At 41.8% G+C, this 20,933-nt stretch overlaps 1 protein-coding gene and 1 long non-coding RNA gene across 7 annotated transcripts in view; one reads left to right on the forward strand and one right to left on the reverse strand.

Annotated features, from left to right (window-relative positions):
* NRG1 (neuregulin 1) overlaps positions 1–20,933 on the forward strand; it is a 1,130,312-nt gene that overhangs the window by 660,137 nt on the left and 449,242 nt on the right. The window lies entirely within an intron of this gene.
* LOC147581535 (uncharacterized) lies at positions 855–5,225 on the reverse strand. The gene is made up of 3 exons (XR_015250009.1): positions 5,068–5,225; positions 1,450–1,589; positions 855–1,189 (listed from the first exon to the last, which is right to left on the reverse strand). It is a non-coding gene; the product is annotated as an uncharacterized LOC147581535 (long non-coding RNA).

Below are 20,933 nucleotides of genomic sequence, written 5' to 3' on the forward strand. Positions count from 1 at the left end.
TGCTTATAATTTGTTTATAGGACTGACAAGCGGGGGCGGGGGACAGGGGAAGAAGAAAATCAATCCCAAGCAGGAAACCTGAATAAAGATGATGACAAGGGTCACTAGATAATCTCTTTGTGCTTCGGCAACTAAAAACATGCGTGCGATCCAAGAGCATCTTGCTGGTTCCTACGCTCTCTCATCTCCGTACAGCTCTTTTCCGTGTAGCTCCCAAACTTTCACATCTGTTTTGTCTCGACCCCATTTACAGCTTCCTCTGTCAGCTGGCTCTATCCTCAACCCACCCATGGTTCCTGGGAAGAGTTTTCCTTAAAACTAAGAGGTTGAGGTGCGTATAGGGTGGGTAGGAGAAGCTTTTCTCCTCTCTAAAGATACTTCAGGCTCTATTTTTTAGCTTTCGGGAGACCCAAGAATAGATTTGAGCAAAATGTTCTTAAACACAAAGTGTTCTTCAACCCTAAACGCTCAGAGTCTGTCCTTATGTCTTTGTTTCCTTTCTTTCCATTAACATTCAAAACAGAGCTTTGACAGGGCAAGAAAGCGGAAGAGTTTTCATGATTCAGCCTGCTACATTTTATTCCGCTCCTTTTTTCACATTCCACGCTGGTCTTTTCCCAGCCACCTGAGTCTTCGCACAGTTTTACCATCTTCCCCATCTTAACCCCAATTTAAACATCTTCAGGAAGCCAAACAAAACATGCCCGTCTGCTCCAGATGTGTCAAATCAAGTTCTCCTATTTTAATTTTTTTCCAGGCACATCCTCCAGCAAATGTATAAACAGGTTGCTTTTTAGAAGAAGTAAAGATTAATCTTTCCCTGGAAAAAAGAAAATCACGTACACTTTGGAAACTTTGGCCATTTCTCTCTCCAGAGAAACATCGTGTAAATGAAACTCACAGCCTGATTCTTCCATGTGCCAGAAGGGGGACGGCAGCCCCGCGCTTTGTTCCCATATCCTCTGCTTGATCTGGCTTATTATCCTCTGCTGAGAAGAAAATCTGCCCCACAGCCAGATACTTGCCTTTGGCCCATCTCTGGGCGGTTTGAAGAGAGCGTCGCACGATGTCTGACAAGGTGGCCGCGCTAGATCGTGTGAGGTGATCAGAAGAAGCCAGGCTCTGTGCTCCTGTGGCAGCTTCTCCGTCTCCAGGTGTTCTGTCCCATGAGATTGCACGATTCAGTCACCTGTTCAGTCAGCAATTCTTTGTTAACAACCTATTGGGTGGGAAGCACTGCTCTGGGGTCTGGGGATCCAACAGTGAGCAAAATACGTGTCAAGTCCCTGCTCTCATGGACCCAGAGACAGACAATAAGAAGATATACCACTATATATATACTATATAACATGGCAGGTGGAGATGCATGCCCTGAATTAAAATAAGGCAGGTTGCATGGATGGGGAGGGGCCTGGGCAGAACAGGGCTGGGAGCTCAGGAGGGCCTTACCTACTGTGGCCAGGAAAGCCTTCCGACTGAGGTGACATTAGAGCAGGCACCTGAAAGAAGTGAGACGGTGACTGGAAGAACAGAAGCCTGGGGCTGGATCATGGTTGGCAGGTCGAAATGTCTCCAGGAGCCCCAACTAGCTGCAGAAGAGGGAGCAAGGGGAGAGGGGAGGGAGAGGAAGTGAGAGAAATAACCTCAGGTCAGAGCATGAGGATTGAGCTTCTCAGACTCTACCGTTTGTACAAATCCTCCAAGGACCTTGTTAAAGTGAAGACCCCAATTCGGTAGGTCTGGGGCAGGCCCAGAGATGATTTCTAACACACTCCCAGGTGACGTCCTTGACACCGCTGGTCTCCTCACCGGGCTCTGGGTAGCAAGGACGTGGGCCATCTTGGCCACAGTGAGAATTGTGTCTTGAGTGGAAGGAAATGGGAAGTCTCAGAAGCTTTTAAATAAAGGGAAGTGGGGTCTGACCAGTTTCAAAGGAGCCGCTCTGGCTGCCATGTGGAAAATGGGGCTAGGGAGGAAGTGGTAGACCTGGGGGGTGGAGGGACTGGTGATTGGAGTGGTCCAGGTGAGACGGAGCCCTGTTGGGACCCGGTTCATGCTGGGGAGGAACAGTCACACCCGGCCGCTGCTTCATGCGAATGTGGGGATCGGCCCTGCCGTCCAGGTTGAAGCTCACATCAGGTGTTAGTTAACCTGTGGCCCAGCAGAATCCGCGGGTCAAAGGGTCTTCGATGACTTGGTGAAACCAAGTCTGAGATGCTTGCTTCTGGGATCTCAGCTGCCTCATTCCTGAATTTGATTTCTATTCCCGACGTGCGTGTTACTAGTGAATTAAATATGAAGTCATCCCCTGGTGTCCCTGTAATGTGCATTCGCTATTGCAGGTGAGGTATTTTTGTCCATCTCCAAAATAAGCCAGCGTGACTTGTGTTGCATCACAATGTGGCACATTAGACTAAAACAGTACCCATTTAATTTTTGAAACTTTATTTGTGTGTCTTTAAATTTAGGGCACGACGCTGGACTGTAAGTTCATCTCAGGAAAAGAAACTTCATTGGGGATAGAAACTAATATCCAGCCGGTGGTGTATCATTATGCTGGGGTAGTCTTGCTCACTTTGAATTCCCCAGCTGAGTTATTTTTCTTAATAATCATTATGTATAATTCAAAACATTTATATTTTTACCCCGCCCACTGGTTTTATAATTTTCCCGAGGAATCTTCCAAAATGTATTCAAATTGTCCTAGTGTAGTGTTTCTCAACTAGGAATGATTTTGACGCTTATGGGACATTTGGCAATATTTGTAGACATTTTGATTGTCCAGACTCGGGAAGGTGCTACTCGTGTCCAGCAGGTAGGGGCCAGGAATGCTGTTAAACATCCTCCCTGCACAGGACAGTCCCCACAACAAAGGGTTATTCATTACTAAATGTCAGTGGGGCCAAATTTGAGAAACCCTCCTACTCCAGTAACCCTAAGAACTCCCAACTGTAGGAAATGTAATCCACCAAAGACCCCAAGTGTTGTGCCCTGGGCTTTGTCAGACATGTGCACTGAGCCATCATCCTCCTTCCCACAGGCTGCTCCCAGCCAGTGACTGCGCATGGCATGGCTACTAGGGCAGCTCCTTCTGGGGAGAATAGGGATTCCCCTGAAGGTCAGCTTTGGCTCCATGATTCCCCAACACCCTTGCCAAGACCTGCTTCCACAGCACAGCATCTAAGACACTTTGGCCTAACCTCCTCCCTCCCCTCTCCCCTCCACTCTTGCCAGACTGAAGGCTCTCCCCATCTTTCTCAGCTCCCTCCCGATTTTCTCGGAAGACGTTTTCCCTAATAAAATCCTTGCACATTTTATCCCATTTTAGGATCTGCTCCACAGAGGGCCTGGATTAATATATCATGGCATGAAATAATTGAGAATAGTGAATTTATGAACCTTCCCCATTATAGCAATAAGGGAGGCAAATGTTCTAATAGACAAAAATGATTCCTAAGCAAGAGCTTGGCTATTAAATTGTTAGGGCAAAAAGAATTAATAAAAAACTAGAAGACGGGGCACCTGGGTGGCTCAGTCGGTTAAGCGGCCGACTTCGGCTCAGGTCATGATCTCGCGGTCTGTGAGTTCAAGCCCCGCGTCGGGCTCTGTGCTGACAGCTCAGAGCCTGGATCCTGTTTCAGATTCTGTGTCTCCCTCTCTCTGACCCTCCCCCGCTCATGCTCTGTCTCTGTCTCAAAAATAAATAAACGTTAAAAAAAATTTTTTTTAAATAAAATAAAAAACTAGAAGATAAAAATATTTAGGAACAAACTGAGGACACCCAATTATTCAAGAAAACACAGCAAAACAAAAAGAATTAGTTCTTGTTCATCTGTTTAAAATGCAACTCGAGCCTCACCTGAAGCATCTAAACTTAGGAACCAGAATGAACCCTCCCCCCCCATGCTCACTTTTGAAAACCCGGACCTGTTCCAGGCACAGTCTGGACGGCGTCATTTCTAATTAGTGAGATAATTTCCATTTTTGGATGTTTGAGACAAACATCCTGCCATCCTCAGAAAGCCTGTCAGTATTTGCAGCTCTGTCTACTTCGTGTGCGAACTACCCATAGGCTTTGGTCAGGAAGAATCCCGTGTGTGGGCACATCCTCATAGACCACTCAGCGCCACTCCCTTCCCTTTACTGGAACAGTCTGCCTCCCTTCTGTGTGCTTTCATGGGTAGATTCTGCCCAGACAACGATCACTCTCTGTGGGTTGCCAAACTCCACCCTGCTTCCTGGGGATATATGAGTCCCTCCTTGCATGGCATGCCCCTCAGCCACCCACCACTGCACAGGTGGCCCCTGAAGTCAATGGTCCTGAGACTCCCAGGTCCCGATTTGTGCCATTATGAACACCAGCCAAAGAAATACTCAGATCTTATTCCCAACTCATGCGAGATTGTGTTTTCTTTGGATGTAACCTCTTTTTACACTTTTGAGATATATTATGCTGATGGATAAAGTGGCAGTTCTCTCCCTCAAGCTAACATGATGGCCTTTCTGAAACACACTCTCCCTGCCCCCAACCATCAAACTTAAAGAAGCCCAGGAGATGCTTCAACTTTATTCTGGTGCTTGCAGGTCAGGTATAGGGCTGACCTACTCCAGAGCTGCATGTGGCTTTGGGGGGGGGGGGGTGCTCTGCAAGGGGCCCTAGTATTTCAATGCCTTCTCTGTGCCAAGCCACATGCACGTCACTTGTTATGCACTAACTCATTTTATTCCTACAAGAGTTCTGTGGCATGGGTATTTTTCATCCCATTTTATTGATGAAAACTGAGGCTCAGGAAGTTTAAGTGACTTGCCCAAGATCACAGGGTTAATCGGCGGCAGGAGAGTCATTTGTGCATTCCCATTCAAATTCCAAAAGTGCTTGATATGTCTAGATTATATTCTAGGCAATACTAGTTTTCAGTAGGCACTCTCAGTACCCAGATTGGTATTTGAACCTGCTATGTTTTTCTGGCTAGTATATAGAGTAGCACCACTAAGGAACCTCTACCAGAAGCCAAAGTCTCCACTCGGGCATGGAGGTAACTGGCAGTCCTCCCGGGGTCTACTCACCAGTGCCAGCTGATTGAGAGCAAAAGCCAGTCTGTTAGGGCAGTGCCCAAGTTCCTGATTCCGCTGCAGAAGTTGGGAGCCAAGTCAGTATCATCAGTCACCACATTGTGTCAACAGCCATCATTTACATGCGGTAGGTACTCAGTAAGTGCTGACAAATTCCTATGGTGAATAAATGAAGGAACAAACAAAAGCATTTGTAAAAGTCACCAGGTTGTAGAGTAGAATGAGAGATTTAAGCTCATCTAATTCAAACTTCTGCAATATCCCCACCAAGTGGTTATCTAAATTCTGCCTGATACTTCCATTGGCAGTGTAAAGAGTCTGTGAGAGAGTCTGTCCAATTTACCAGGACTTGGGCTGTTCAAAAGGAAGCCCTGGTCAAAAGACACTTTTGAAAAGGAAAGTGCAAGAAACTAGAAATAAGGAAGAATTATTTTACGTGACAGCCTATCAGCTTAGAGATTTTGTTAGCTCAAAATTTTGGTTCAACTTGAAAACATTATGCTAAGTGAAATAAGCCAGACACAAAAGTGTGATTCTACTTCTATGAGGAACCTAGGATAGGTAAATGCATAGAGACAGAAAGCAAAATGATGGTTCTCAGGGGCTGCGGTGAGGGAGAACACAGAATTATTGTTTAATGTGTATGACGGTTCAGCTTGGGAAGATAGAAAAGTTCTGAGGATGGTTAGTGGTGATGGTTACAGAAAGACGTGAATGTTTTTGATACTGCTGAACTTCACACTTAAAAATGGTTAAGATGTCAACTTTTATGTTCTCTGTATTTTATCACAATGAGAAAATTTGTTTAAAACGAGTACATTTACAGAAGACCAAGAAGCATTTAAGTCATCACTTTCAGATATGAGAGTACTTATGAGTATTGGTATAAGGATATTCTGAGGCTTGAAGGTGAAAGTTAAGTGAACAACTCCCCTTTCTGAAAACTTACCCAACTCTCAGAGGCTGGTGCACTAGGAACTGGATGACACGAGTTTTAACTGGATGCTGTTCAACGATAATCAAGGCTATAGGGATTTTAAATGTCTTGAAAAGCTTGAGATGGAATGTAACTGGGCACAGGGCACCATTAGGATGGTGTATTTGTGCCCCTGGTGGGCAGAGTACAATCTGCACAATGTCAGACCAGGGCTTTGGCTGGATGGTAAGTTTTCTCTCTCCCTCTCTCTCTCTCTCTCTCTCTCTCTCTCTCTCTCTCTCTCTCTCTCCCTCCCTCCCTTCCTCCCTCCTCTCCCTCTCTCTCCTTCTCTCTCCTTCTCTCTTTCTCTTTGTCAGTTTCAAAAGAAGCCATTAACTTAGAGCTACTCAGGACTTCCCACTCTGAATATGAAGAGCGTGTTGTTTTCCTCTTAGATCCAGACTAAACTAGTTGACTGGCTGGGAGCCAACAGAAGGGGTGTATACAGTCTTCATTAGGCCAGATTTACCATCCGCCTTCCATAAGTGGTTCAACATGCCTTGTGACATGCTTTCCATCCTGCAGTGGTTCCTGCTGGCGAAGCTTGTAGTTGGCTTCCTCGTGTAGAGAGCTAATTTTCTCTAATTGCTTCCAATGAGGGGTGGGAGGCAGGGGGGGTGGGTGCCTTGCTCAGGGCCGCTGCTCTCATCGGCCTCACCAAGTCGTGGAAGCAACTTTCATGCTCATGGTCTTGTTCTGGATATTTGAGTGGGAAGGTCAGGCCGCACATCCTGAGATCGACAGATCTTCAACAGACTGCTTGACTCTTAAAGATCTGACTCACGTGGCCTTTAAAAACTTTCTTTGTTTTGTTATGATTTTTCAAGGAATTTTATTTCTGATCTTAAGAATAATTTGTACTCGTTATCTTTTGAAATGGGCAAATAAAGAAAAAGGTTTAAAAAAAGCACTAAAACCATCTTCCACTGTATTAATCTAGGAAGATCACTATTAACATTTTATCCCCGTTTTGTTTTTTAAATAAGTCATTTGAGAAAATATCACATATGACAGATTTATATATTACCTAAAATTGTTTCACATAATATCAAAAAACATAATTTTTGATGACTCCGTAAAATGCTATTGCCTAGATGTATGTTTTGTAGTTAATATATGTGCTGTTGATCATAGTGTGTTCCAGACATACTAAACAATCTCTGTCCTTATTTATGATATTATTTTAAGGTTGAGTCCTAAAAGGAATACTGGGCTGAAGGGCATGTGAACTTTTAAGCTTCCTGGTACATAATTCGAAAGTATTATACCAATTTCTAGTGTGCCACATGACACCCTTAACCAGCATCGAGGGTTACCTTCTTTGTCAATATGATAAATGAAAAATGGCACTGTGTTGTTTTAATTTGCATTGCTTTGATAACTGATGATGTTAAAGATATTAGGTCTTTTTTTTCCTCATTTCCCCATCCTTTATGAATTCCTTCAGAAGCCATTTTTTGGGATTAGGGCATTGTATGTTATGTCTAACACATAAAGCTAGTCAACAGCAAGGGGATTAATCCATTATTCCAGTTGCCCACCAAAAGAAAGGTAGAGATAAGTCCATTAGGGTAAAGGACAAGTTAGCTTTTTGTTTGCTTAAAGAACATGGGTAGAAGGTATCCCAAAGCCAGAATGGAATGCAGTCCAACCGTATCGTAAAACACATCTGAAGCCCAATCAAAGGCAGTATAAGATGGCAGATGACGGGGTGGAGATGTACAGAGACAGCTTTTCTGTCTGTTAGAGTTTCTCCAGAGTCTGGCCATGATGGCATATTCCAATATGTCATTGTTACACTACTACCTTGTAAGGTGCTGGCTTTCCATTCCACTTTTTGAAATACAGTGAGTTCAAGTGAATACAGTCACACCTTGGTGACACATCCATCAGGCGTTCCCCAGATCCATGCTTAGAAAAGCTTCTATCACAGAGTGTGTCTGTCTTATCTTTTTGGAAGTGGCTGGGTCCCGAAAATTGACCTTCTCTGTCTTTGTGTTACAAAGACTGTGTGGAGGACCTTGTGTTTGAGTTTCAGTTTGACACAGAAGCATTAGTTCTAGGGCATCTCTTGGGCCACTTTAGGTCCATAGTACCTGCCAAGCTTCCTAGAACACTGTGGGGCATAACAAAATGTTGCACAACTGTCATGGTATAGAATACACTTAGTTTTGGTAGAAGATGACATTTTTCTTGGCACCAGAAGTACTTCCACAAATAACAGCCCACTGGTCCTCCTTATCGGAAATCAAAAAGCCTGACTTGCCTCTGGCTCTGTGAAACGACTACCTAAATATTTTTTAGACTCTGTGTGCCTAAGTCTTGGTCAGAATCTCTTCTTAGAAATCATTTATAAAACAGGGGCACCTGGGTGGCTCAGTTGGTTAAGTGTCCAACTCTTGATTTCGTCTCAGGTCATAGTCTCTCAGTTTGTGAATTCGAGCCCTGCACCTGCTTGGGATTCTCACTCCCTCTCTCTCTATCCCTCCCCTGCTGGAATTTTCTCTCTCTCTCTCTCTCTCTCTCTCTCTCTCTCTCTCTCTCTCTCTCTCCAAGTAAATCACTGTAACATTAAAATAAATTAATTAAAAAGAAAAAGAAATCAATTATGAAACATATAACCTTGGAGCCTGATTATTAAATCAGGCATTTTAAGCTGGAAAGGACCTTAGAGATCATTTAGTCCAAATGAATGACCCATTTGACAGTTGGGAAAACTGACATGCAGAGAGCTAGAACTTGCTTAAGGGCCACTGATGCACTGGCGGCAGGGGTAGGACTCAGTAGTCTCAGTGCAGAGGTCTTTCCGGTACATCATGTCGAATTCTGTACACTTGTTCACAGATATAAACTCAAAGGGCTCAGATAGCAAGATGAGAGCGTGAAATTTTATGGGACTAGAAGGATCCTCAGCAGTTATCTGGTATTGAAGTGTCCAGGGGACATGGCCACAGTTATTCTAGAACAAGGTAGAACAAGGACAGTAATATACCTCTTGACTTCCAATCCAGTGCCCTTTTCCCTCCAGGACACAGTGCAACATCAAAAAGCATGTTTTCTCCAGGGCTGGCTGAGGTTGGGCAGTTAACATGTTATTTTTGGTTTCCTATCTACTCAGGGTAGAGGGTCCTGATTTTTATTTCATGTGTGTACTTGAGACTTGGTGATGAGGTTCTGAATGTCTCACTGTAGGTGGTGTTTTTATTGTTACCATGTTGTCTTCCTCTAAAGAGTTTTTACAGTGAACCAGAAAGCTGTCTGGTTTATTGCTACGGTTGTAGGCAGGAGGGAACATGGTGTGTGGCTTCTGAACAGACGCTGGCTGCTCTTTAAGTTCAATGAAGTGAAAAAAAAAGGCGAGTTAATTGACTACAGACATATGCAGGAGCGCTCTCAGCCGAGAGCAGTAAGTTCTTCTGGAATGTGAGTGCTTACAAGGCAGCCAAAAGTACTCTCCGAAGCACTGCATCTGTGGACCCATGTACTTTCTCCATAAGAAGGGTATCACTGCTTGCTTCTTGGGGATACTGTGTCAGGCCATCAGTAATTTTTGGAGATTCTTCTGCATGTTGTGTGTGGTAGGATACATGTAAGTAAACAAGGTGCCTCCACTTAGTGGTGGCATCTTGGTATTTACACTGGTTGGCTGAGTTTTATTAGTTAGATATTGCTATATGACTTACCACCCAAAAACTCAGTGGCTTCAATAATGAAAATTTATTATTCCTCATAAGTTTGGTCCAGGGTGGCCCAGGCTTGGCTGGTCTCTGATGAGCTCTCCCCTGCCTCAGTGGTCAGCTGGCTGGTCAGCCGGGCACTGGATGTCCCAGGATGCCTCACTTACCTGTTTGGCTATTGGCTGGCTGCCATGCTGGTCCCTGTGTCCCTCATTATCCGACAGACCTGCCGAGTTTTGTTCCTATGGTAGAGGCAAGGTTCTGAGAGAGAGTTGAAGCAGGCACAGAATTGAGGCATGGGTTTGGGCTGGGACACTGTCACTTCTGCCTCATGCTGTGGTTTTGGCCAAGCTACAAGGGTAGCTCACATTCAGGAGGAGGGGAAATGGACTCCCCTCCTTGAGGGGGAGGGGGTGGCAAAGCCCAGTTACAAGGGGTGTGGATACAGGGAAGGGCACAACTAAGGACATTTTTGTAATTAACTTGCCACAGGCTTAAGGAGGTTTTGGGGATTTATCTTCTACTCTAGCCGATTTCAATCACTGTGGCCTCGAGAACATTTCTTAAAGATGAGACATCTTTCATGAATCCACTGTCCTGCCGAGGGGCTGCAGTCCCGTCGCACCGCCAGACCTCCTGTGCACGTCCTGTGCAGTGCTCCTGTGCACGTCTGTGAAAACCCCCCTTAGCTTGGGATTGTAGCACCTGAATACATCTGCCAGCCGCTTGTACCAGCCCCTGGGTCTCTGCACCTGAACACAGAACTCAGAACACGGCAGTGCTCTAGAAATGGAAGAAAAAGTGTGTCATTCCAAAATAAAAAATGAAAAAAGGTGTTGGTTGTCTTCTCACTTAGAGATGAGCACATTCCCTTTTGGGTCATTTTATTTGTTTGCTTTCGGGGCACCTGGGTGGCTCAGCCTGTTAAGCAGCTGACTCCTGATTTCTGCTCAGGTCTTGATCTCGTGGTTTGTGAAATCAAGCCCCGCATCGGGCTCTGCACTCTAGCAGTGCAGAGCCTCCCCGGACTTCTCTCTCTCTCCCTCTCGTTCTGCCCCTCCCCCCACCTCTCTCTCTTGAAATAAATAAATAAATAAACTTTATTTTGTTTTCAGTCTGTTCCTTGTTTCTGGGGCACCCCCCCTTTTTTTTTTATCAGATACAGATATCATACCCACTTATCATGTCTAAGATCCAACAACCGAAGAGAGAAAATGAACCTGTCCAAAATTAGCTACCCTCAGAGTACCTAGGGTAACAAATATATTTGTTCATACTGCACATATATTACATATATATATTTGCATATACTGCATGTATATTATACATGTATCTCACTAATAGTACACATATTTGTGATTCACATTTTCCAGCTGGTTCATGCCAATCTACCAGTGATTAGAACCAAGAGTAGGAAAAAAGAATGCATTGCCATTTTCAATCAGTGTGAGTGACACTGAATGTTTGATTCCAAAATGATTATTTTGCCTAGGGCAAAATAGATAGGCAAGTCAAATAGAAATTATTCCTAACCTCAACCTGCTATTTAGAGGAAAATTGTTTTTCTAATGCTTATTTATTTATTACGAAAGAGAGAGAGAGAGAGAGAGAGAGAGCGCAGGTGCACTTGCAAGTGGGGGAAGGGCAGAGGGAGAGGGAAAGAGAGAATCCCTAAACAACACTGCAAGCTCAGAGCCCAATGTGGGACTGGAACCCACAAACTGTGAGATCACGACCTGAGCCAAATCAACAGTTAGACCCTTTACTGACTGAGCCACCCAGACACCCCTAGAGAAAAGTTATTAATGCCAAAAACAATAGGAGTGATTACCGATTTGGGTGGTGGCACCGTTGCTGTATTGAGTAAATGCTGCTGATTTTCAGCAAGTTCTTTAATTCTCAGAACTGTCTCGTTATTTTTTGGCAGAACTTGTTGAGGAATAAAAAATCTGTGACCAAGATGGATAGTTTGTCCTAGGACATATAGAGTGTCACAAATCCATAGAAAATAAAGATTTCAGTTTGAGTTAAAAAGAACATTCCCCTTACAGGCCTTCATTGTCTTGTTTTTGTTTTCGTTTGGGATGCAAGTTCGTCATGAAATCAATAAGGAGATTCTCATGGATTTCCTGAGAAGAGCCTGATTCTAGGTGTCAAAATTCCTTCACATCCAAAAAAGTAACTTTGTCACATTTTACTTATGCTCACTCTTCCCTGGGCAAAGTCACTTTGACATACTCTCGCCATCCTTGAACCACAGCGAAGTCTTTGAAAATCCTGATTCCTTATTTCCTTTTGAATTGCTGGTAGAAGGAAGTGGACCCACTGGTAAGATGGAAAATCCCAGTAAGAGCTTGAACCACTCACTAGCTACAGGAAAATGTGACTCTCTGCTTTCTTTTTCTCTTTTAGTTTTGTTTATTTCTTCCTTGAAGAGCTGCAGAAAAGGGGAAAGATCTCTATTTACGCTAAGATCCTTCATAGCGATGTCTGATGATTAGCTTTAACTCTCAAATTTTCACTAAACAAACTTAGCTACGAGGACAGAGGAACTGTGCTTGCCAGTGTGCTCCCTTCGAAGAGCTCCTGGAATTCTCTGAATTCCAGTTAGAAAGAAGAGTATCAAATTATTTCTCTTCACTTTTCTTTCTCTTGATGGCACCCCCAGATAACAAAAATTGACATTCTCTAACTTGGTGATTTCTTATTGGTCAATGACTTCTTCTAAGACACTCAGAAAGTAGTGGCTCTCTGGCTCTTTGCCTTTATACCTTTTAATCCTGAGGGAAGGATTCCTGATCTCTCTGCACCTAGAGCCTAGACAGGAGGAGATCAGCTGACTTCTCACCAAGTCTACCTTGCTGCTGGTCCTGGAGAGCTGGGTCCGAGCTCGTTCTCCAGAATAGTCATCTTGTTTCTCTAATTCCAAAACGGGACTTTGCAGGATTGTTGTCAAGGGCAAATGCGGACAATAATTATGCCTAGAAAAGACTAGTCAGAGGTTACTTTGATTTCAAAACTAGACAGTGCCACCATTGAAGTTACATGAGCAAAATCATAGCTGTACTTAAAATTTTGAGTTCAGCTTACAAACCTTATCAGCCTGTTTGTAAGTCAAGCTAGTTTTGAAAATGACTCTTAAGGGAACTTTGATTAATGATTTTGTCTCATTTTCAAATGTAGTTAAACATTTTTAAATAAAGCTTTAATTCTAAATTTAATACATTTAATTTCCTTTGCGGTACTTTAGCTTGTGTGACTTAACAAATGAGATCCTCATGAATACTTGAATAATTCATCAATTAAATACTTCTAAGTATGAAATATGATTATTGTTAAGTTCTTTTAAAGTTTTAAATTTGTATGTAAATTTGATAAGATTCCAACTTAAAACTACAAATCTAACTCATTTTTACATGACATTAAAAATTGGAATGATAATTCCAATTTACTGTTACTCTAATTGGCTTAAAATCACAAGTAGATAAAACATTAAATGTATACTCTTAACTGCAAAATTATTGGATACCGTGGGTTTGTTTCTTACATACATATTTCTCTTCTTACTTCTAAGTCTTACCATGACTAAAGGATGCTTACCCATCAATGGCATTTTACGCATCATGGGAATTCCCTTCCATTGTAACTGTTGGACTTGCCTTCTCAGCATGCTGAGATCTCTCGAGGCTCAGAGAACCACCAGGCCTGAATGAGGACTAGGTTCTAACACAGAACCCTAAGAGCCAAACTGCACCCCTGTTACAGTGAGTGACTCTGTTAAGTGTCCTCAAATGAAGTGGTCTTGCAGAGCATGTGTACTGCATCAAAGCGGATTCCTAAGTCTTATACAAACTCGCAGAAGCCCCAAACCCCCACCCTCATAGTCATATGGGTTGATTAGATTTAATTACTGTGTTTACGGCAACATTCTCTTCTGTGTGGTTTTGTTCTTTTTTTAATGGTCTTCTTATCCACCTATTCTTATGGCTATTACATTGAGATCTGATTAAATTATGAATATCTCTCAAGACTCTGCCTGGTTTTATGGTGACAACTTCCAAGTGTATTTGAGTTAGAGTTTTCCAGAGAGACAGAACCAAAAGTATGTATATGTGTGGAGATAGAGATAGAGATAATGGATACGGATATAGATGTAGATATAGCTATAGCTATAGATGATATAGATATATAGGCATAGGTATAGATATAGATATAGATTTATTATAAGGAATTGGCTCATATGATTATGGAGGCTGATAAGTTCCAGAATCTGTGGTTGGCAAGCTGGAGGCCCAGGAGGATTGATGTGTAGTTCTGGTCTGAAGGTCAGCTGGTTCTACACCCAGGAAGAGTCAGTGTTTCAGTTTGAATTTGAAGGCAGAAAAAACTGATGCCCCATTCAAGGCAGGCAGGCAGGCAGGCAGGAGGAATTCTCTCTTACTCAGGGGAGGTGGAGGTGGGGGTAAGAGGGTTGGTTAGCCTTTATGTTCTTAGGTTAGCCTTCAACTGATTACACAAGGCCCATCCACATTAGGGATAGCATTCTGTGTTCCTCAGTCTACCCACTCTTATGTTAATCTCATCCAAAAACACCCTCACAGAAATACCTAGAATAATGTTTGATCAGATATCTGGGCCTAGTCATGTTGACATATAAAATTAACCCTCACTGTATTCTGCTAACACACACTTTAAAATCATTGGCCTGGAACCCTTAGACTTTTATAGACTATCTAATAGATAAGGCTTTCAATTCCTGTTTGTTTATAAACCACCTTGATACAGATTTGGAAAGTTTCAAATAAAACGAATGAATCAGCGTGACCTCTTGAGCCTATTAATTCTAAAGTAAATAGCGCTTCTTAAATTTTTATCCACTCCTAATCCTATATGGCAAATGATCCAAAGTGAACAACAATTGAGAAATATAAAGTAGAAAATGAGCATACCTACTCATTGTTGCTTAGCGGCCTCATACCGGCACCAGTTATAGAAATTTATAGCATAAGCTTTCAGTAAGACAGCTATTCATTATAGGCTAAGAGGATTGGTATCCTCAGTAATAACCAATTCAATCCCAGACTTTAAATATCAGTGACAGCACACATGCGTTATAAGAGGGAGGCCAAAGCAGGGACACCATCCCTCCCCCTCCAAACTCTACAAAAATGGATAGACCTAAAATTTCCAATTTTATTATCTTCCAAAATTACTTGTTTGGGACACCTGGGTGGCTCAGTCCATTAAGTGTCCAACTCTTGATCTTGGCTTGGGTCATGATCTCACAGTTCATGAGATCGAGTCCTGGGTCGGGCTCTGTGCTGACAGCACAATCTTGCTTGGGATTCTCTCTCTCTCTCTCTCTCTCTGTCTCTCTCTCTCTCTCTCTTTCTCTCTGCCCCTCCCCCGCTCATGCTCGCTCGCTCTCTCTTTCTCTCTCGAAATAAACTTTTAAAAAACTACTTATTTTATTCATGTCAATAAAAGACCAAGATAACCAAGTGAAAATCAGTCTATTCCATCCTTGCAAAAGATTAAATCAAGTTGATTATTCCACCTATGCTGAATTTCACTGCAAATACTACATTTACAAATGCCCTATCTGCTTGTAGTAAATGCCAGTGACTTGAACTGTGTGGTAGGTAATGTGAAGAAAACCGTGTGTCATAGATTCTAAATACATAACCACCAAAAACGAAAGCGGAACAAAAAATCTGAACTCTGATTTGGACTTCGCAGCAACTATTATTGATTACCACACTACTGTCGATTAGGTTGACTCAGTTGGCATAGCAAACTGGTGTCTTTCCTTCTTACCATGCTCCCACTCCATCTCTCCCCCCCACCTCCCCTGCCCTTCTTCTTCCCTTGTCCTCTCTTCCATCCATTCTTCCTCTTTCTCATTAGTAGTAGCAACAAGTAAAGTACTTGAGGAACTTAAATGCCATAATTCATATGGTAAATAATAGAACATATGACACTGAATGAGGAGGAAAAGACAATATATCCCACACTCTATTGAGAGACACAGATGAGTATATTGAGTTAGAGTGACTTGAACACATATTCAGGAGTAATGGAATAAAGACAGTGCATAGGCCAAAAAAATGGCTTCCCCAAAGGCATCCATATCAAATCCCTAGACCCTGTGAATGTTACTTCATATGGCAAATGATGTGATTAAGTTACAGAACTTGAGAAGAGACACTTATCCTGGATTACCCAGGTGGACCCTAGATGCAGTCACATGTATCCTTATAAGACAGACAGAAGGAGTGTAGGGACAGACACATAGAAGTGAAGGTGATGTGAAGACAGAGTAAGAAAGGGGTAATATGATTACAAGCCAAGGAATGCCAGCAGCTACCAGAAACTGGAAGAGACAAGGAACAGATCCTCCCCTACAGCCTCCAGTGGAGTAGCCTGGCCAACATCTTGATTTCGGAATTCTGTCTTCAGAGGTGTGAGAGAGTACAGTCCGTTGTTATAAGCCACCCCCTTTGTAGTAATTTGTTACAGTAGTCAAAGGATACCCAGACACTTTGAGAAAATAAAAAGTTAAGGCGTGTTTAAGACTTTGACATCATCACTTGTTTGATTCCTAGGAAGATATTTTAGTCAATTGCCTGAGTATTCTAAACTAGGAATTAAGATTTTGAAAATACATCCTGGCTGCTCACGGTAGCCAGATTGCAAACAGCTGTCCATCTTATTTATTGGGAAACTAGGGTCTGGCCATAATTTATACAAGTGGGGAAAAACTTACCATTAAGTGTCCTAAAAATCCAATTTATCAATGCACACCTGATCCATCATTGTTTTAAAATAGCTCTTTTGAGGCACCTGGGTGGCTCAGTCAGTTAAGCATCCGACTGTTGATCTTAGCTCAGGTCTTGATCTCAGGGTCGTGAGTTCAAGCCCCGCGTTGGGCTCTGCGCTGAGTGTGACGCCTACTTAAAAAAAAAATAGCGTTTTTAACATCAGGATTTCAACCCTGTATAGAATCAAATATATTAGCATCTTACTCTTATTACTTGGTCTGAATTGGAAACATTTCCAGTGACTACCAGTTGCACACATCATTATCCACTCATAATTGGTTGTTTAAACTGAAAAGAGCAAGTTCTGCTCCATCACCTAACATCTGTTTGCTCTGCTCCCAGCACTAGTCAACCAAATCCAATTACTGTCGGCAGAGGCTTTGGGTAGGCTTGTATCATTTCCGAACCATTTCCATTTCTTTGCAGATCCTTAATTCTTTGTTTTTCTCGTAACTGCTATGTTTTCTAATAACGAACGGTATTCTGCAGTTATGCTTCTGAAACTGTGCTGGTTTCCAAAATAGCAACAATACGAACTGAAGACTCATTTATATTTGAAGTCATATAATGCCTCAAAACATGTCTCAAACACTAAAAATATTAACATTCCCAAACTAAAACCTACTAATAAGAACTCTTTAACAATTCTGAGAGTACTGGATTACTTACAATCTTCTCTTTGCTGTTGTTATTGTTAAGCATCCTTTTAACTACCAGTGGTATTGAAATTGTTTAAAATGTTACTTAGGGATGCCTGGGTGGCTCAATGGGTTGAGTGTCTGATTCTTGAGCTCAGCTCAGGTCTTGATCTCACAGTTGTAGGTTTGACTCTTGTGTTGGGCTCCTTGGTTTGAGCCCCGCATTGGGCTCTGCGCTGGGCCGGAAGCCTACTTAAAAAAATACAAATAAATAAATAAATAAATAAATAAATAAATAAATAAATAAATAGTTACCTTGCTTTGATTTTCATAGTGAAAAAAGAAAAAAAAACAATATTATGATGCAGGGATAGTGTAATTCCTAAACTAAGACAAAACTGTCAGCAAAGATGGTTATAATTTGATAAGGCTTCACATTATTTGTGAAATTTCCTCCAAATTATATAGCGATATCTTTTTTTACACATACAGAAATGTCCTGAATAATACATGTCAGAATAAAGGAACACTTTTTTTTTATGGGTCTAAAATTTGCTCCATTGTAACGCATCTAGAAAAATTAGGGTATTGGCCTTGCAAAGACGCTAAAGAGGGCGTAGGAAAGTGGAAAGGAAGGGGAGGAAATACTGCTTCATGCTGTTTTCTTGCTCAGTTTCCCTTGCTCTTAGTGCACAGGGATGGGGATGAGTCTCTTATATTCCTGCAACCTCCTGTTTAACAACTGAAGAGATCTAACATCTGATAGTAGGATTTTGCTTTCTGGCAGACTCCTCAAAATACAATTCATTTCAGCGATGTTCTTTGCATGTTTTGTTGGAAGGCATACATTATGATGGCATTCTGGTCCTTCTGTGTCCTGGGAAGACAAGTGATTGGAAAGGACTTTAAAGGGCTCTATTGTTTTCTTGTGTGAAAACCCCTTCACCGACTTTCACTGCCATGAGTACATACACATAGAAATTAGCCTTACCAATTTTATCATTGGCAAGCCATGGAAATAAGATGTGTCGTGGAGCCGCATAACATTAAGGAGTCCTGGCCAGAACGTGTGCAAATTTCCTGGCTATGGCAGTGCAGTCATTGAAAGTCTGTAATATGTTGAAACCATGTGTATCTATATGGCAGATGTGTATGCTAACATATTAATTTCTGTTGTGAAAGGGGATGTAATAGGAAAAAGTAGCATAAGGAAGGAACGTTCAGAACATTCTTTAATACAAAGAAATGTCTATGTTGCCATTATGTGGGCTATTCATTTTTTTTTCTTAATGTAAAAGATATGCGTGCTTAGTATATATAACCTTGGAAAATTCACAAAAATAAAAAAGCGAAACATTGAAAATCCTGCCATCCAAAAACAAACATTGTGAAATATTTACTTCTAGACTTATTTTTAATGCACATTTTTAAAACCTTTCTGTTACCATAGACTGTATTCAATTTGTGTTCTGCCCTTTTGTATTTATCCAAAATGTAATTTTAAAATTTCTAGGTCACCCTGTCAAATCCTAGAATAACCAAGGCAAATTCTTAGTGATCTACCGAGTGATCTATCAAAATGACTTGGCGGTAACTAAAGGCCATCCTTTCAGGTCTAAGTAAGACCCTAAAAGAAATTCACCTATTAGTTCATCTTTCAGCTTAGGATCACTTAAATAGTAGACTTCTCAATGCAGTTTATTCCAAGCAGAGGCCAGGCATGGTGTCTGGGGTTAATATGTAATTAGTTCCCGAAGTCAAAATACCAGGGAAGTATATGAAAAGGCAGCAACCAGGTGTTGGGTGAAACGACAATACTCGATGGCTTGTCTTACAGTTGCTGCTTTCCTGGGATCCTTTGCAGGGATTCCAGGCACATAGGACTCATCTGTCAGGAAGGAGTCATTGCCCAGGGCTGTTTATCTCAGTTGAGTCCAGACAGGTAGACACTGGAGTGAAGTTCTATAATGATCTCCTGTTTAGTGCTACCTCTGAATTGGCCCACAGCTGAAAGGTCATCTAAGACTACTGTAAGCAACATTTCACTTAATAGCATAGGCAGTAGAAGAGATCATACAAATCTAGTCAATTCAAAATCATAGCTACAAAAATATCTGGAAAGGCAAAGTTGAGTGGACCCATAGAATTCTCTCCATTTAGGATGAATCACATTGAATTATCATTTTTGCAAGGAAAAACCATCCATTCCATAGGCAGTCACATGCAATGCAATTAGAATACTTTGCGAACAGTGCTACTGGAAAGTGAAGTAATTCATGATTTAGTTTTAAATGAATAGGACCCTTAGTTAATCTATAAGGACATCATTTAAATAAAAGGTTTTAAAATATGCAGTGCATATGCAATAACATTAAAGTATTAAATAGCATCTTAAAGAGCAAAAGAAACTATTAAGACTAATGAAGTGAATTTATTGGCTAATTGGTGTTTCCACGTGTAGTCATTTCTACAATTATTATTCATTAGCTCATTTACATAGTACTGTTCTCTAAAATTATGCTGGCATGAAATGAAGCTGGAAGATGTCTCCAATTTGGAAAATCTATTAAGCAAGGATTTTCAACTTAAACTTGGAGTAGTACTGAATCAAGGCCTAGCAGGATTGACTCCAGAGTCAGAGGAAGTTTGTTCATGGTTCTTACTGTCCATCTATCCTTGAGCCCAACCTAGCAAAGGCTTTCATTTTCTACACCCTATTTTTAAAATCTGTAGTATGGAGATGATGCCATTTCCACTGTAGGGCGAGGATTAGCAAATTCTCCTCTCCCAGAGCTACCATAGCTCTTAACATTTTAACAAGTTATGTATAGATCACTCAGAATTGTACTTCCTTTCAGAGCACCTGGGTGGCTCAGTCAGTTGAGCTTCTGACTTCGGCTTAGGTCATGCTCTCGCAGTTCATGAGTTTAAGCCCTGCATTGGGCTCTGTGCTGACAATTTAGAGCCTGGAGCCTGCTCCGGATTCTGTGTCTCCCTCTCTCTCTCTGCCCCTCCCTCCCCCATGCTCTGTCTCTCTCTCTCTCTGTCTCTCTCTCTCAAAATAAATGAACATTAAAAAAAAAAAAAGTAGTGCATTTCCTTTCTATACTATTTCACCTTCCATATAAGTAGATTAACGGGAAGTTCTCTTTGATTAAATAATCCCTGGGCCTTTTGTTTCCCTAAGAATTACAAACAACAAAACAAACCTGTTTGCTCTGTCTAGGAACATAGACCTCAGTGTTGAAGATTGAAGATAAATTCGGCTCCCATGGAGAAATAAACCCTAAAAAATAAGACTTTATATCCAATATAACTGCATATTAACCAAATTCATTAGTAAAGACCACCACTCTAGAAAGTAACCTCAAAGTAAATCAGCCCCATTTAAAAAGTCAAAGTGGTACAACAATTACTGGACAGAAGATGTGATACTGCAGAGACACAGGAGGAAAGAAATGATATTAATGAGCTCCCCTAAAGCAATTACATTTCAGTGGTTAGATGATGAGAGAACAAGGTCCAGAGTGAATCACTTTGAATGATGGAGAAGATATAAATAATTGAACAGGATGAGCACCAGTTAGTTTAGAGAGAGTCTATGACAGGCAGCTACCTCATCTGATTTCATAAAGCCTCACCCACACCTTCTTTGCCAGCAGATTTTACCTAGAACCCACATACATGCTCCCTATGACTTCCAATTATGATCAGTCCTGAAGGACTCATCACAAAGCTGAGAAAACAC

The sequence above is a fragment of the Puma concolor genome, chromosome B1 (genome assembly GCF_028749965.1).
Source record: "Puma concolor isolate L17-30 chromosome B1, mPumCon1.1.hap2, whole genome shotgun sequence".
Taxonomy (NCBI): Eukaryota; Metazoa; Chordata; class Mammalia; order Carnivora; family Felidae; genus Puma; species Puma concolor.